Here is a 13,844-nt window from a genome sequence, read left to right as displayed (position 1 = left end):
TCTGCAATACTGTCTTCTACAAAAAATTACTATATCGATTGGGGGTATTAGGTGCAAATAACAGCGGTGTTTAAGCAGAAAAGGAACTTTTGATAGGATGTTAGGTAACTCAAGGGTCTCTGGCAGGGCTAGAAATCCAAGCTCTGGAGCTACACAACTAGGGATGATGCCCAATGACATCACAGGGTCTATTTTAGCAAAAACACCACTGCTACTTGTTCACTGATGATATTCAGAACCAGGTACCAACTCTGCACCATTGCTGTCCCCCAAATAAATAGATGCCTCTGTCAGCATGTGGCACAGACTGTGTGGCTTAAAAAACAGAAATTTAGGCCAGGCGTGGTGGCTTATGCCTGTAATTCCACCACTTTGGGAGGCTAAGGCGGGCGGATCACCTGAGGTCAGGAGTTTGAGACCAGCCTGACCAGCATGGCGAAACCCCATCTCTACTAAAAATACAAAATTAGCCAGGCATGGTAGTGCATGCCTATCATCCCAGCTACTCGGGAGTCTGAAGCAGGAGAATCACTTGAACCCAGAGGCGGAGGTTGCAGTGAGCTGAGATTGTGCCATTGCACTCCAGCCTGGCAACAAGAGCAAAACTCCGTCTCAAAAAACAAACAACAGCAACAAAAAACAGAAATAAATTTATCACAGTTCTGCAGGCTGGATGGCCTAGATCAAGGCACCAATAGGTTTCGTGTCTGGTGAGGGCCTGGTCTCCTCCGGGGGGGATGAACACTGTGTCCTCACACAGTGGAAGAACAGAAGAGGGCAAACCCATTCCCTCAACCCCTTTTATAAGAGCCCTAGTCCAATCCATGAGAACTTTGCCCTCAAGGCTTAATCACCCCCAAAAGGCCCCACCTCTTAACACGATCACACTAGCCATGAAGTTTCAATGTATGAATCTGGGGGGTAGCATTCAGACCATAGCAGCAGGCCTCTCTCCTCGGCTTGCAGACAGTGCCTTCTCGCCGTGTCCTCACATGGCCTTTCCTCTGTGTGTCCACATCCCTCCTGTTTCTTCCTCTTCCTGTAAGGACATTAGTCCTATTGAATTAGGGCCCCATCCTTGTGTTCTCGTTTAACCTTAATTGCTTTCGGGTTTTTTTAGTTTTTGTTTTGTTTTGTTTTGAGATGGAGTCTCACTCTGTCGCCAAGGCTGGAGTGCAGTGGTGCGATCTCGGCTCACTGCAAGCTCTGCCTCCCGGGTTCATACCGTTCTCCTGCCTCAGCCTCCCGAGTAGCTGGGACTACAGGCGCCCACCACCACGCCCGGCTAATTTTTTGTGTTTTTAGTAGAGACGGAGTTTCACCGTGTTAGCCGGATGGTCTTGATCTCCTGACCTCGTGATCTGCCGGCTTCAGCCTCCCAAAGTGCTGGGATTACAGGCATGAGCCACCGCGCCTGGCCCTTAATTGCCTTCTTAAAGGCTTTCTCTTTACGAGGGCTTCAACATATGAATTTTAGGGGAACACAATCAGTCTCTGACACCTTGCTCACCCAAGTCCGCGTCTCATGGGGATACACCTGATTGGCCGAGACAAGGTCCCATGCCTGGAGCCTAGTTTCAAGGAACTCCTGGAATGCACATTTTCTGGCTTCTGCTATGGGAAGGCAAGACTCAATATGGAGAATTACCACAATGAGGGCAAGGTGGTTGTCTTGGTCTGTTTTTCTGCAGGTATAACAAGAATACAGATTGGGTAATTTATAATAAAAAAATATTTCTTTGGCTCATGGCTATGGAGGCTGGGAAGGCGAAAACCAAGGGGCCACGTCTGGTGAGGGTCTTCTTGCTGCATCATAACATGGAAGGTATCACATGGCAAGAGGCCAGAGCAAGCAAGACTGAGAGGGAAAGGGGTCCAACTCTCGCAGTAACAAACCCACTCCCATGGCAATACCATTGCTCCATTCCTGACAGCACAGCCTGCATGACTAATCACCTCTTCATACCATCACAATGGCAATTACATTTCAATATGAGTTTCGGAGGCATCATTCTCAAACCATGGCAGTGGTCAAAATATTAAGCAGCCACAAATGACAAATGTTCACTCCAGCATACATGCAGCTCCATACCAACACAGTCCGGATCAGCAGCGTTCTCAACTTTGTCACACTGTTTTCTAGGCTGCTTTATGAATGAAACTGGTTCCCTCCCTCCAATGGAGCTGTGCTCCAGGAGAGGCCATTCACATAGATAACAATGTGTCTGTCCTTTTTTTTCTAAAGAGAAAAATAAAATTTTTTTTAAAAAAACCCAGCAATATGAATGCTGCCCCTATAGTAGTGTACTGTGGCAGCCCTGTGGCCAGTTTTGCCTGCTTCTGGATCTGGAGCCCAGGAGGCTTGTGGTTTTATGTAATAATGCCTTCACGTTTCTATCCTGACTCTGGTTCCCAGATATGTTTATCTTGTTTTTGAGATAGTTATGTCTTTCATATGTTGCTAAAGATGTTTTGTCTATCATTGTTATGTATTTAGAGCACAAAAGGAAGTGGGGGATGATTTCCATGTGAACCAATTTTTCTACCATAACCGAAACCATATATAGCAAAGTTGTTTAACTTTGCTCTATACGACGTTATTCAAATTCATCATCTGTTCAGCTTTTATATAAAAGTAATTTTTTTAAATTAACATAGATTTTTCTCATGGAACATAAGATTACATAAACATAGTGCCAATAAAATAAAAGAGAATAGAAAGCCCAAAGACAGATGTATACAATAATTTAGTAGATAATAACAAACACAATTCCATTTATTGAACATGCAGGTGTTGGGAGACAATTCTCCATGGGTCTTTCACTTTTCTGCAAGTCTTGTGGGGGACTAACTCTCCTTTGTTTTAGATTATCTTTTTATGGCTGTTCATTTAGCAAACAGCCTTGGAAAATAGAAAGAGGTGCTCCCACAGAGCAAAGGGCAGGCATGCTTACTGAACGCTTTAGAAGATTTGGATAAGCTAAACTCAGAGTTCCTCTCCTATAATGCAACCCACTGCATGTTTAGGTAATTATCTGGGCTCATCCTTTCACCACCATGGGACTTCAGTCAAGGAGAACTGATGCACATATGGTGATGCTCTTGCTGCCTGCTGTGCATTAGATAATAATAAAGTCCTTTGTTTCTGATCCAGGAGTCTTGGGTCTTCTGCCAGCATCTGTGAAACTGGCAGGCTAACTTGTCAGCTGGCAAGTAGGGTAAAATCTCAGGCTCTTCACAGTTATTAAACAGGATACTTGTTAGGAATTTTGCATTTATTGTATTATTTAATTATTATAACTCTACAAAGTAGGTGTTATTATCTCCACTTTACAGATGATAAAAGCAATGTTTAAAGAGATTAAGTAACGTGTCCAAGGTCAAGCAAGAATTCATCTCTGGGCCAGGATTCGAGTTCAGGACTGTATCGGTGTTGTACAAATTATTACTTATTTGGGGAAATAAAGTTAAATTCCCGTTTCATAATATAGGTTAAAATTTCACATGGAATATAGAGTAAAATATAAACAAACAAAAACCAGTAAATATGCATATCTGATTTTTAGATGCATAAGAACTTATCTAAGCAAAAATAAATTTTAAGACCAAATTGAATCATTCTGAATATGTCAAAGGGCACTACTGAAAGGCAAATGAAAAACTGGGAAAATATTTGAAGGAAATAGGATAAGGAATTAATGTCTTTAATATGTGAAAAGTTTACAAAAATCCACAAGAAAAATATTAAGTCTCTTAGAAAAATGAGTAAAAGACTTACAAAGCAACTTACACAAGTTATATAAATAGCAAAAATAAAAACAATCTCCCCCAATTCCATATATGTTCTACAGTTTCAAATAAATGGAATCATAATTGACAAAAATAAGTATATAGAAAAAATGTTAGACTTCAACATTAATGAAGTGCTACCCCTAAATACTCTTATTTTTAACAAATTGGCTAATTTTTGTTTTGTTTTGTTTTGTTAGCCGTGTTAGCCAGGATGGTCTCCATTTCCTGACCTCATGATCCGCCCGACTTGTCCTCCCAAAGTGCTGGGATTACAGGCATGAGCCACCGCACCCGGCCGCTAATTTTTTAAAATTAAAATATGCAGTATTGCTGCAGTTACAATGAAATGGTTATTGTGCACTATTGATGAAAGTGTACATTATACAACTGTTCTAGAGCAGGGATCCCTGTACCAGTCCGTGACCTGTTAGGAACTGGCCCACACAGCAAGAGGCAGGCTGCGGGCCAGCAAGCATTACAGCCTGAGCTCTGCCTCCTATCAGATCATTGGCAGCATTAGAGTCTCATAGGAGCACAAACTTTACTGTGAACTGCACACTCCTTATAAGAATCTAATGAATCCCATGTGGTGTTTTTCTGTTCCTGGCTTATTTCTCTTAACAGAATGTCCTCTAGTTCCATTCATGTTGCCACAAATGACAGGATTTCATGCTTTTTATGGCTGAATAATATTCCATGGAGTAAATATACCAGATTTTCTTTATCCAGTCATCAAAAATATGGAACACTTCACAAACTTGCATGTTATCCTTGTTCAGGGGCCGTGCTCTGTGTCATTCCAATTTTAGTGTATGTGCTGCTAAAGTGGGAAATGAAACATTTTAAAAATCCTGTTTCAATTCTAACAGACATATCTGAAAATGTATTTTTCATCAGTGTCAAGAATTAAACAATATAAATAACTCCCTCGATTTAAAAAAGGGTGATTCACATACTTCTAATTCCTCTCTGCCTCCCCTGCTGGGTATTTCCAGCTCTGCTGAAATCGTCTAGATGTTTAGATTGATGTTATTATTTTTTTTACATGATGCCTCTTCTACTTTAAGAAAGCTTTAAAGGCCGGGTACAGTGGCTCACGCCTGTAATTTCATCACTTTGGGAGACCAAGGCAGGTGGATCACTTGAGGTCAGGAGTTCAAGACCAGCCTGGGCAACATGGTGAAACCCCGTCTCTACTGAAAACACAAAAAAATTAGCTGGGCTTGGTGGCGCATGCCTGTGACCCCAGCTACTCTGGAGGCTGAGGCAGGAGAATCGCTTGAACCTGAGATGCAGAGGTTGCAGTGAGCTGAGATTGCACCACTGCACTCCAGCCTGAGCGACAGAGTGAGACTCCGTCTCCAGAAAAAAAAAAAAAAAAAAGCTTTAAAATGTACTAAACAGCCGTGTTACCAATAATTACTTAAACTTTACAGGTCTTATTGTTTATTACTGTTTTTTGTCTTCATCTTTTCTGAATTATTTATTTTGATGCTTTCCTTTTTTTTTTTTTTTTTTTTTTTTGATCCAGAGTCTACCACTGTTGCCTGGGCTGGAGTGCAGTGATGCAATCTCGGCTCAGACAGCAACCTCTGCCTCCCGGGTTCAAGTAATTCTCCTGCCTCAGCCCCCCCAAGTAGCTGGGATTACAGGCTCACGCCACCCGGCCCAGCTAATTTTTTTGTATTTTTAGTAGAGATGGGGCTTCACTATGTTGGCCAGCCTGGTCTCAAACTCCTGACCTTGTGATCTGTCCACCTCAGCCTCCCAAAGTGCTGGGATTACAGATGTGAGCCATTGCGCCTGCCCTATTTTGATGTTTTGAATTTTTTTTTTCTTTTTTTTTTTTTTTTTGAGACGGAGTCTCACTCTGTCGCCCAGGTTGGAGTGCAGTGGCGTGATCTCAGCTCACTGCAAGCTCTGCCTCCTGGGTTCATGCCATTCTCCTGCCTCAGCCTCCCAAGTAGCTGGGACCACAGGTGCCCGCTACCACGCTCGGCTAATTTTTTTGTATTTTTAGTAAAGACGAGGTTTCACCTTGTTAGCCAGGGTAGTCTCGATCTCCTGACCTCGTGATCCACCCGCCTGGGCCTCCCAAAGCGCTGGGATTACAGGCGTGAGCCACCGCGCCCGGCCTTGAGGTTTCTTACTGTTGTTTTATTTTTAGCAGAGGAGGTATATGAGTAGGATACTGACTGCCTTCCTTTACCCTGACACAGGATAGATAAGTTGAGTGGGTATGGAATGCTACTAACAATCCTTTCCAAGAGGAAACCCTAGGAACGTGGTTTCACAATCTTCTAGCATTTGGTTTGTAAGTTAAAAGTTTGATTCTCTTTTCTATGACGGTATTTTTTTTTCCTGTCATGAAGCTTATAAATTTTTCCCTTTAACCATAGGCTTGAGAAATTTCATCAGACTATGTTTAGGTAGTTTTTCTTTTTTTCTGTCTCTCTTTTCTTTCTTTTTCTTTTTCTTTTTTCTTTTTTGAAACAGAGTCTTACCTCTTGTGCACTATTGATGAAAGCATACATTATACATTCACCCAGGCTGGAGTGCAGTGGCACTATCACAGCTCACTGCGGGCTTATCCTGGGCTCAATCGATCCTCCCACCTCAGCTTCCTGAGTAGCTGAGATTACAGGTGTGTGCCACCACATCCGGCTATTTTTTTTTTTTAATAGAAATGAAGCCTTGCTGTGTTGCCCAGACTGGAGGTAGTTTTCTGAGAATTCCTACTTGGCATTCAATGGCCTCTTTTTCTCCACTCAGGAAACAATTTATTACATATTCTCAGTGATTTTTTTCCTTCTATTCTCTCATCATGAAATTCCTATTATACAAGTGATGGTGACACTGCATTTATATTTCACCATCTCTCATGACTTCCATCACCTTTTCCTCTAATTCACTAATTCAGTTTTCAGCTGAATTACTATAAGTCAGAGTATATATAAAGGTGTTTTGTTGTTGCTGCTGTTGTTTTTGAGAGTGGAGTCCATTCATATTAGTCTTTGCCACCTTTCTTAAATTCCTGTATAATATTCATACAATAGAATGCACAAATTTTAAGTGCACAGTCAGTTGTAATGAATGCATACATATAACACGTATAGCCATTCAATCAAGATGTAAAACATTTCCATGACCCCAGAAAGTTTTTTCATCTCCTTCTGGTCAATTCATGACCCCTCCCCAGAAATCACGAACGATTTCTAATATCATCAATTAATTTCACTTGTGTTCGAGTTTTATATGAAAGAAACCATATAGCATGCACTTTCTGCAACTGGCTTCCTTAGCTCAACATAATGCTTTTGAGGTTTATCCATGCCGTAGAGTGTATCAGTAATTTTTTCCCTTTTTATTCCTCAGTAGTATTTCATTGTATGGGTATATCATCTTTTGTTTCCATTGGAATTTTTAATTTCTAAAATATGCTTCTTTCTTATCTAATTGCTCTTTTCCAAGTCTGCTCTTGCTTTATTGAAGGAATATCTGCTTGGATATATACATATCCAAAAACTACACACACACACACACATATACACACACACACACACACACACAGAGTCTCCCTCTATTGCCCAGGCTGGAGTGCAGTGGCACAATCTCTGCTCACTGCAACCTCCACCTCCCAGGTTCAAGTGATCCTCCTGCCTCAGCCTCCCGAGTAGCTGGGACTACAGGTGTGCACCACCATGACTGGCTAATTTTTGTATTTTCAGTAGAGACTGTGTTTCTCCATGTTGGCCAGGCTGGTCTCGAACCCCCGGCCTCAAGTGATCTGCCTGCCTCAGCCTCCCAAAATGCTGGCATTACCGGCCTGAGCCACTGCGCCAGGCCATGCCTGGATATTTCTAAGAATACTACTTATAATTGTCTTATTTCTTGTTTCCTGAAATAACTCTATAATATGTAGGGATAGGTATTTATATTGATTGCTTGAAATACTTTCTTTCCTTCGAGGTGCTGATTCTCCACAAACATCCAGTGATTCTGTGTTGTTATTGTCTGCTTCCATGTATCACATGCCATGGTATACAAGCATCAGTAGTTCCCTCAGCAATTGCATCTGATTCCAGATGGACACACTCTCCTCAATAACCAGCATCATGTGTGGCTGCAGACGGCAGACAGCAGTTTTTGCCCTGCTGTGTTTATTATTATTATTATTATTATTTTTGACAGAGTCTTGCTTTGTCGCCCAGGCTGGAGTGCAGTGGTGCCATCTGAGCTGACTGCAAGCTCCACCTCCCACATTCAGGCCATTCTCCTGCCTCAGCCTCCGGAGTAGCTGGGACTACAGCCACCCGCCACCACACCCGGCTAATTTTTGTATTTTTAGTAGAGACGGGGCTTCACTGTGTTAGCCAGGTGGTCTCGATCTCCTGACCTCGTGTTCTGCCCACCTTGGCCTCCCAAAGTGCTGTGATTACAGGCCTGAGCCACCACGCCTGGCTGCTGTGTTTGTTCTTAATACCCTTGGAAAATTCCTCTTTTTAAGCCTGAAACCCCTCTACCCATTATCAAAGTAATAATTTCTCCTCTATTTTGAAGAAAAGATGAAGCTAACAAAAATAGCAATTAACAAATATATTCTACCAAGGGATATGCGTGCCTTTTTCCAACAGAAAGATTTTACGTGTGATGATTGCAAAACTCTTGTTCAAATATGTTGCTGGGCAGCTGCATGATGTTACTATGGATGAACAGAAACAGATCAGTCCATTTAACCTGCCCCAATTCATCACAGGAATTACGGCTTGACCTTCCACTGCCAATCATTTACACCCCAGGTTATAAATGAGGTAAGGAAAACACCTGGTCCACTTTGAGGTTGTCATTTGGTTGGAGGCAAGACCCCTTGGTCCACCTCCAAAAGGCGGGCAATTGAGATCTGCTGCTGAAGGCAGCTCTCCTTCAGGCAGAACGCTGAGCCAGTGGAGGTCATGGCAGGTTGTCCTTGTAAATGGTTTTGGACTGAAAATCAAGGGCAGTAAGGACAAAACCATAAGGAGCCTTGACTGGTCTCTGTTCATAGAGTCCTAAAATTTTCACCTCCCAGCTCACTGGGAAAGAAGAAAAGGCCCAGCCAGGAAAAGGAATTCCCCTGATTTTGGCAAGTGAAACAGCATGGCAGTGGGTCCAGGCACCTGCTGGAGGGTTGGGGCACTGTGGGGCCCCTGTGAGAGAAGCCCAGGAGACAGCTCGCAGTCAAGAATTTCCAACCAAAGTGCTCACTCTGCACCTGCTGGAGTTCAGACAACGGGAAGGGGGCTGCATCACCTTGTCCCCGCATCGCTGGAAGGAGTTCTGAGGAGGTGGAGCATCTGGGTTTCCAAGCTGAGCTTCGTCCTCGTGAGTAGACTGAGTCCCCGGTCCTGCCTTTGGGTGCCTGGCTTGGAGAGGGGTCCCGGAAGCGCACTGACACGTTTGCCCTTCAAACCATCCCCGCACCCTCACAACACCCCATGAGCAGCCCACACTTGGGCTAAGCTGGGGAATGCATCCAATTAGGTCTCAGAGGAGCCCTCCTCTTCTTTTTCTGTGTGAAAAAGGAGAAACAGGAGTGTTGCTTGATGTGCTGTATTAGTCCGTTTTCACACTGCTATAAAGAACTTCCCTGAGACTGGGCAATTTATAAAGGAAAGAGGTTAAATTGACTCACAGTTCTGCAAGCTGGCAAGGCCTCGGGAAACTTATAATCATGGCGGAAGGGGAAGCAAGCACCCTCTTCACAAGGCAGCAGAAGCGAGAAGAGAAAGTGAAAGGGGAAGAACCCCTTATAAAACCATCAGACCTGTGAGAACTCACTATCCAGAGCACAGCATGGGGAAACCGCCCTATGATCTAATCACCTCCCTACCTCCACACATGGGGATTACAGGTCCCTCCCTCTACACGTCCGGATTACAATTCTAGATGAGATTTGGGCGGGGACACAGAGCCAAACCGTATCATGTGCCCAGCAGTCCAGTTCCATTTGCTTGGAGCTTCCACCTATCTCATATTCTTTGGTGAGATGATGCATGCATGTAAAGGCATTGAGCAGGGCTGGGTGCACAGTAAACCCACACAGCCATTATTATTACATCAGAACGTCTCCATGTTTCTTCTCTATCAATGGTATGTTTTCCCACTATCTCTCTCTGCCAGAGGTTTCCCCCATTGTTTACTTTTTTGTTGTTGTCATATATTTCAGTAAGATACCAGGAGGGAGTGGAAATAAACACATGACAATTTGACATCTTTAAGCCAAAAGTCAGCATTATTTATTATTATGACTTTTAAAACATAGTAACAACTTGAAGTCCAGCAATAGAACAACTACCAGGTCATGGGGTACATAGAGGATGAGATTTTTATTTACCAAGAAATTTTAACACAGGTATAGATAATCACACTGAAACAGATCTTCGATCTATAAAGAATTGTGTCAGTGGTCTCTTATAAACAGAGGACAAGGAGGCACCCATTTAAAAACAAAAACAAAAACAAAAAACCATAAAACATTTTGTTTCCCTGAATGGCTTAGCAAAATCTGACATAGTCCTTGATTTGCAGAGCTGTTGGCTGGGGAAGAAGTGGGCTGATTTCCCTGAGAAGCTCAGGGTTTTCTAAAGGGGCCAGCAGTCCAATCACCACTTTCTCAAATTTGAAATTAGAAAGGTCTGATTTGAAATTAGAAACGTACAAAAGGGGGACTCAAATCTAGTAAGAGGGAAGTGAACAAGACGTTGAAATAGTTATCCTGCAGGAAGGAGATTCAAGTTTCATGTCCCAATTTCACAAGGGCCAAAGAATTGGTAGTGGAATTGATTCCAGAGCATTAAGTATATGGCTGACCTTGGAAGTACCTCCGACCCGTAAAAGCCTTGCCTAGTGGCTGTGTCTTAGAGGGCAATGTCTGAGCATGGAAATGTAAACGACAAGGGGCTAGACGCGGAGGGACATCCCAGGACGGATGGTCATTGCCGGCTGCAGGGTACAGGACTACTCTTCAACACTGACACCACGTGGCAACCACCGGGAACTGCAGGCTGGAGCCCCGGCTGTCATTTTGCTAGCCTGTTACCTGGAGTCCTCTCGGGGCTGAGGAAGGATCCAGCATTCTTGGACAACTTGGGGGAAATGCAGGGAATTTTGAGAGGGACAAGTTGGACTTTCCGCTCAAAGGGCCTGGGAAGCTTCAGCAATTAATTTCCAAAGAATATAGGCTGGACACGGTGAGTCACGCCTGTAATCCCAGCACTTTGGGAGGCTGAGGTGGATGGATCCCTTGAGGTCAGGAGTTCGAGACCAGCCTGGCCAACATGGGGAAACCCCGTTTCTACTAAAAATACAAAAAACTAGCCGAGCGTGGCGGTGCATGCCTGTAGTCCCAGCCACTCGGGAGGCTGAGGTAGGAGAATTGCTTGAACCTGGGAGGTGGAGGTTGCAGTGAGCCAAGGTCGTGCCACTGCACCCCAGCCAGGGCGACAGGGCAAGACTCTGTCTCAAAAACAAAACAAAACAGGAAACAAAAAGACAAGTTGGTGCAAAAGTAATTGCGGCTTTAATAGCAGAGGTATGACCATATTTTTACACTGTGTAGAGCAAGTCTTACAATCTACATTTAAATTTTGAGCAGCCATTCGATGACCTGCTATAAACCTACCAATATAATGTTTTAGAAGAATACTTACTAATATACAATATATAACATAATGTTATTTTTTAAAGCAGAATTTAAAACTATACATATGTATGATCCCTTTGTATTACATTTACCTATCAAAAATAGGACCATCTGAGGAACTGGAAATAAATGTAAACATGAGGCTAAATGAGGTTTATGAGAGATAAACAGATTATCTCTCATCTGTTTATCTCTCGTTGTCAGGTATGGGTGGGTTTATTTTGTCCTACTCCGTTTGCTCCAGGTAGCCTTTTTTTCTATCATGACTACAACTTCAATGCTGAGGGAGCCCCCAAATGCCCCAAGTTATCTTCACAGTTGAGGGTGGAGGTGTGGGTGGGAGGAGGCCTCCCTCCTGTTTCATTTCTTTAATTCCTGCCTTGGCTCATAAAATAGGATCTTCTGTGTACATTTGTACCACTCAGGGAAATATAAAGGGAGCTTTGGATGCCTCACCTCTTTTTTTCACTCCTTGTCCTAATCTGTTTTCTGTTGCTTATAACAGAATACCTGAAGCTGGGTAATTTATAAAGAAAAAAAATTTCTTTTTTACAGTCATGAAGGTTTAGAAGGTCAAGGTCGAGGGGCTGCATCTGGTGAGGGCCTTCCTGCTAGTGGGGATTCTCTGCAGAATCCCCAGGCAGCGCAGGGCATCACATGTGAGGGGCTGAGCAAGCTCACATGCTAGTTCAGGTCTCTCTTCCACTTCCTGTAAAGCAGTCAGTCCTATTATCATGATAACTCATTAATTCATAGTCCATGAATAGATTAATCCACTCATGAGGGTAGAGCCCTCTCATGATCCAGTCATCTCGTGAAGGCCCCACCTCTCAATACTGCCCCTTTGAGGATGAAATTTCAACATGAATTTTGGATGGGATGGACATTCAAAGCATAGCAGTCCCCTACAAGGGAGAGATAGTAATCTAATTAGCAAGACCTTCTGTCTATTGGACCACAGTGGCAGAGGTAAGATCACTGTGCCCAAAAAGCAACTCCAGCCCCAGCCCTCCTTTCCTATTCCTTGGGTCTATATGCTCTTGGGGACACCCCTCCTGAGTTAGAGGACTTCCCCTTCCTGCTTCTCGGCCTGCTGACATTCAGGACTTTCAGTTGGTGACTTTGGGAAAGGGAGAAGAAAGCCCCTACCTTGCCCAGGGGCAGACTAGTTTTCATATGAGCTTCAATTATAAAGCTGATCCTCTCTGGCCCCTGAAGTTGTTCTCAGTTTGGTGGAACTTGGAAGCAAGGGCTGAGAGGGACTGCCATTCTGAAACTTCAGTTCCCTCATTCATGAAAATGACTACGAGGTCGTTTTTAACTAATGTAATATTTTCATCTTTGTGATCTGGCACAAAGATGATATAGACTAGGAAAAAATTAGCTGGCATGATTCAAGTGCATTCTGCTAACAGGCAGGGGAGTAGGGTGGGAGGGAAAGGGACAAGCTGGCAGCTCACAGGCTCTTTGACCCAATGATAGGTGGTGTCCAGTCTGTAGCTTCCCTGCCCTCAGACCTGTTACTCCTCCTTCCCCTGCCCTGCTTGGTATCACAGTGGGATTCAGGGGCAGCTGCTGCCAGCTGGGTTTGGCATGGGAGGTGCTGGTAGAAGACGAGAGGAAGGAAGGGAGAAACCAGGACATTCCTTCCCTCCCTCTGTGGTTTCTTTAGCCGTGGGTTTACCAGACACCATCAGTCCAAGTGCATGGAGTGGCTTCCTGCTGGTACTGAGCTATCAGTGGCTTCATGGTCCCTGTTGGCCTCTTAGCTCTTCCTTCATTTATGAAGCCAATTCTTAAATTTATTTTCCTCATTTTAAATATTTGGAGATATTTTCATTTTCCTGGTTGGAACTTCACTGCTAATATCTGCTATGATCTGAATGTGTCCCTCAAAATCCATATGTTGGAAACTTATTCTCTATGCAACAGTGTTGGGAGGTGTTTGGGTCACAAGGGCTCTGCTCTTTTGAATAGATTAATACTGTTTTAAAAGGGCTTGACAGCAGAAGTTGGATTCTTTTTCACTCTTCCATCTTCTGCCATGTGAGGACTCAGCAAGAAGGCCCTTGCCAGATGACAGTGTCTTGATCTTGGACTACTCAGCCTCCAGAGCTGTGAGAAAAAAGTTTATGTTCTTTATAAAGTTTATGTTCTTAGGTATTCTGGTATAGCAGCACAAAATAGACTAAGACAGTATTAGTTTGATTATGGCCTTAAAGCCTGGGCATGGAGGTATTCCAGCTGCTGGATTGAGGGCTGCTCAGGGCTGAGTGTCAGAACTAGGAGATGGCAGAAGAAGAGGCTGTGTGTATGTGTGTCCCAGATAAACACCAGTAAGAAAGCCATGGCATTGGTAAGATCATCCTGC

General features: G+C 43.6%; 1 pseudogene; it reads right to left on the bottom strand.

The window, feature by feature from the left end:
* Positions 1–4,526: 4,526 nt before the first annotated feature.
* Positions 4,527–4,621, bottom strand: LOC112205265 (U6 spliceosomal RNA; annotated as a pseudogene).
* Between the last annotated feature and the right edge of the window lie 9,223 nt (positions 4,622–13,844).

The sequence above is a fragment of the Pan troglodytes genome, chromosome 14 (genome assembly GCF_028858775.2).
Source record: "Pan troglodytes isolate AG18354 chromosome 14, NHGRI_mPanTro3-v2.0_pri, whole genome shotgun sequence".
Lineage (NCBI taxonomy): Eukaryota > Metazoa > Chordata > Mammalia > Primates > Hominidae > Pan > Pan troglodytes.
This window is presented reverse-complemented; position numbering and strand designations above follow the sequence as displayed.